The sequence below is a fragment of the Belonocnema kinseyi genome, chromosome 3 (assembly GCF_010883055.1).
Source record: "Belonocnema kinseyi isolate 2016_QV_RU_SX_M_011 chromosome 3, B_treatae_v1, whole genome shotgun sequence".
Classification (NCBI taxonomy): domain Eukaryota; kingdom Metazoa; phylum Arthropoda; class Insecta; order Hymenoptera; family Cynipidae; genus Belonocnema; species Belonocnema kinseyi.
The window spans coordinates 49,832,866-49,836,938 of record NC_046659.1 but is presented as its reverse complement, the minus strand read 5'-3'; the positions used below and the strand labels follow the sequence as shown (position 1 = coordinate 49,836,938).

General features: G+C 30.2%; 1 protein-coding gene across 2 annotated transcripts in view; it reads right to left on the bottom strand.

Moving 5' to 3' along the window:
- Positions 1 to 3,994, bottom strand: part of LOC117168833 — a 12,732-nt gene extending 8,738 nt beyond the window's left edge. Inside the window, exon 1 of one of the 2 annotated variants that reach the window (XM_033354681.1) lies at positions 3,878 to 3,994. The gene's annotated coding sequence lies outside the window, so the exon portion shown is untranslated. Of the gene's footprint in view, positions 58 to 3,877 lie in introns of those variants that run through there. The other variant, XM_033354682.1, reaches the window with a different exon arrangement.
- Positions 3,995 to 4,073: the final 79 nt, after the last annotated feature.

Below are 4,073 nucleotides of genomic sequence, written 5' to 3'. Positions count from 1 at the left end.
TTTTTGTATTATTGCCCATGTAGTCTCATGTAAATACACACGCCCGATATTAACTTTCAAATCCGCTAGGTGGCGACACGAGCGCGGCTCACAGCGAATAGTAAAAAAATTTGTTTTCATTGGTTCAAAATTCGGCTCTTTCTTTCAAAATTTATCTCTTCGTAAAAAAGTCTCTTTCTTATAAAAATTCAAATATTTCGGTTGTAAGCGAACCTGATTGAATTGAATTTAACTTTGTTGGATTACAAATAAAAATATTTTTTAGTTGAAATAATATGAACTATTATATTTTTCCTTGAAAATTTATCTCTTTTGGTTAAAAAATCGTAATACAGAGTTTATCTATTTTTTGGTAAAAAAAATCTTGGTTGCAAATAAACTTTTTTGTTGCAAAATTCTCTTTTTAGTATTAAATACCCACCTTTCTTTAAAATATTACTTTAAAATTACTTTTTAAAAACTTGTTTCCGTGATGTTTTTAAAGATTGTAATTTTATTTCTAATTATCTTGAATAAAAAGGCACTGAAAAAAGACAGAATATTTTTTTCTACTTTTCCTTGCCTATTTTAAGAATCGCATAATTTTTTAATCAAGATTTCCGTACTAACACTTCGTTTCACATAACTACTTTTATCAATTTAATAACATAACACTTTTGATTATTTTTCACTCAGAATGTTTCCATGGAAACAAATGAAAACTCTCAATCCTTAAAATATATAATGAACCGTATGCATAATCGTCTGCTGGGCTGAAACGCTCAAACGAAAAGCCGACTGGGCGCTTGCTGACTGCCTTCATCCGCCCACTAGACGGACGTGAGCAGGTGCAGGTATACAGTCGGCTATTCAGCGTCGATTAGCCGACTGGCCAGTTAGTCGGCTAATCGACTGGTTCGGCTAGTGGGCTACGGCATATATACACGTCATGCCCCCTTCTCTTTTCCAGCTTCCTCATTCTCTTGGTAGGTTCTTACGTTTAGGCAAGACCGCGTTATAAGCGTACATAAATGTATGGACTATCCAGACCTTTTAATTTAAACGTCCATTCGCAATAATCCGACAGACGCAGAAATTCAAGTGAATTGTAAAATATAAAGGGAAAAAAGAATTCAAGTTAACTCAACATAATGAATAAAAACTGAACTTACAGTATAATCGAAGACGCGTTCAAGTAAATGTAGAAGAATTCAAAATAATGTTCATTAGAACACAACCAAACTCATGCAATTCGTGATAAATTCATCTAATTTCAAGTTAAATTCACGTGATTTTAAGAGAATGCAAACAATTGCACAAGAATTTACGTAAAAGAATTGAGAGAAATAAAGAATTCGAGAGAATTCCAGGAATTGAATAATATAAGAATATTCATAAGAATTGAATCTCAAACTTTATTTTTAGATAATTTGCAGAACAGCCTCACAAATCAAATTTCTAATTTAAAACAAAAGCATAAGATCACTTTCAAGATATGGGTGAACTGAAGTGAATCATGAGAAGACCTGATTCGAAAAAATGACTCAGCAGCAAGGTATAAACTGGATAAAAGTTTACTTTTCAGCGAAACTACTGGATTCAGCGATTGAGATTATTTATTTTTCTTTAGTTTTTTAATTTGGGATTAATAAAGATTCGTATGCTGCGGATGAATCTACAAAAAAAAGATAATTATGTAAAAACTCTTAATAAGTAATCAAAAATATATCTACTTCGTCGGTATTCAGCGAGGTATTTTTTACATAGATACGGTGTAATTTAAAAAATTGATATTTTAAAGATTTATCTGTTTTAAATTTAGTACAAAAAAATTGGAAACCTATGATAAGTCAGTTGTAAGTAGTAAATAATAAGTATAATTTTCTGTTATAATAGGTAAAGAGATAAAACCTAGACGAATTTTTTACTTTTATATATTATAAGATTTGAAATAATTTTATAATTCAAAGTATAATTAAGGAATGAAATCTATAGTGGAATCGCGTATTCCAGTTCAGACCCATGCCTTGAAGTCTAATATTCACTTATCACGTGATCTTGATTCCAAAGTTCATTTTCAGAGCGAACAATTGGCAAGTTTTTTTTTTAGTTCAAATAATAGAAATTAAAACCATTGGAATTTATTCTAAATAATTTAAACCATTCCAATAAAAAATTTAAAGCATATGAATTCAGCGTAGAATCACATGCAAACAATTAAAATTATTATTACTGATTATTATGATAATTTACTATGATTTCCATAGGAAACTTCAAAAGTTTCTTTCGTGGATCTTTTATAGTACTAGAATAAAAAATTCCCACTATTTTCAGAAAGCCGATACAAATTTCGAATATTTGTAAACTACTTTCTTCTTAATTAAAACTTGGAAAAACACAAATTTTAAGATAAACTATAAACAAAACCTAGAAATTTCTGTTATAATGTATTAAATTTCGTATTGTATATTCAAATTATACCATATTTAGACCATATAAAAATATATTCAAAATTATACATATTTATTGAGAATAATTCTAAAAATATGGTGTACCGAAATTTCGGTACAAAGAGCTGGGGTTTTTCGGTACGAACTCTAGGGAGAAGAAGCTGGTTACATCAAAAATTTCGGTACGACAGTCGGATGTTTTCGAAATTTCGTAAAAATATTTTAAAATTCAAAAAAATTAAATCATGAAGATGTCGAAAAAAGTCAAACGACAACTTCCAGAAAACATATTTTTTCTGACCTCGCATAATTGTTTTAATTATTACTATATTTCTCTATAATCCAATTATGGTAGAGATCAAATTATTTTGACCTTACAATACCATTTTCGTCTCAGGTTACACCGAAACATGTATCTTCTGGAACGTGAATTTTCTAAATTTTTAAATTTCATACGAACTCTCACGCACAATATGTTATTTTCTATTTTTGGCTATACATCTTTAACTTTCTCAACTTTTGTAATAATAAAAATGATTAATTAGTCTGATGACGCAGAATTTACCATCTGATCCGTTTTTCTACTATAAAAAAAAGAAAACAATAATGTATCACCGGTTCTCTAAAGATAAACTTCAAACCCCTGCAATCATTATTATCTATATTCTTGTCTTCACTGCTACATACTTCATAGTGCACAGACATGCCTTTAAAACCGACAATGAATATCATCACTTTTTTTCTATCAGATCAGCAAAAACTTGAGCTAAAAGTGTACAGTAACTTCTCGTGTAGAAATAATTCCTTAATTTTATCATTTCTTCAAATTATTTTTATCTTGTTTTGCATTTTTTTTTCACTGAAGATAGCTTTAGATTGGTCGGCTCCAACGGAATGACATTTCACGAAGAATCATGCGATCTAGTCTGCGGTTATAAAACACAGCTTCTAGCCCTTCTACCACTTCTATGCAGGAGACCATATTATTTTCTCACAGTATAGTATCATATAATATTTTTCACACATAACACAGGTATAAAAATTAAGTGTTGAAAATATTTAAAAAGTTTATATATTTTTATATGCTGTAATATATGACATACAGTACAGAGTAGCTACCAGTAAAGATAAATCTATTTAATAGCAAAATATAAATGTTGTCAATATTCTAACTTTCGTTTGTCTAACAAAATAACATACTTCGCCGGGCTCCGCAGTTGCAGTTTTGCTAAATTGATGCCGACTAAAGTCAATTTACAGCCCGGAAATTGTGCTATTATTAATTGTCGGCCAGTCGCCCGTTGTTTTATAATAACGTCACGATTAAGCGACTTTTACTGATATTATTATCATTAAATTGTCAGTAACTCATGCACATATTTAGGATTTAAATATAATAATGTTGGACTGTTGTTGTATAGTGTAACTGAATAAAATATGCATGTTACCGTCAAAATTCAGGGAGAACGAAAACTTGTGATTTCAGCGTGGATTTCAGGCTACTGTGCACTGCCGTTATATGTCCGTAAATCCATACACTAACAGTAGTTATCGAGCCGAGACTCTCGTGGAGACTGACGCTTCAACGCTTCTTCTATATCTACGCTTACGCTATGCCGTGATTACATATGTATATACATATTA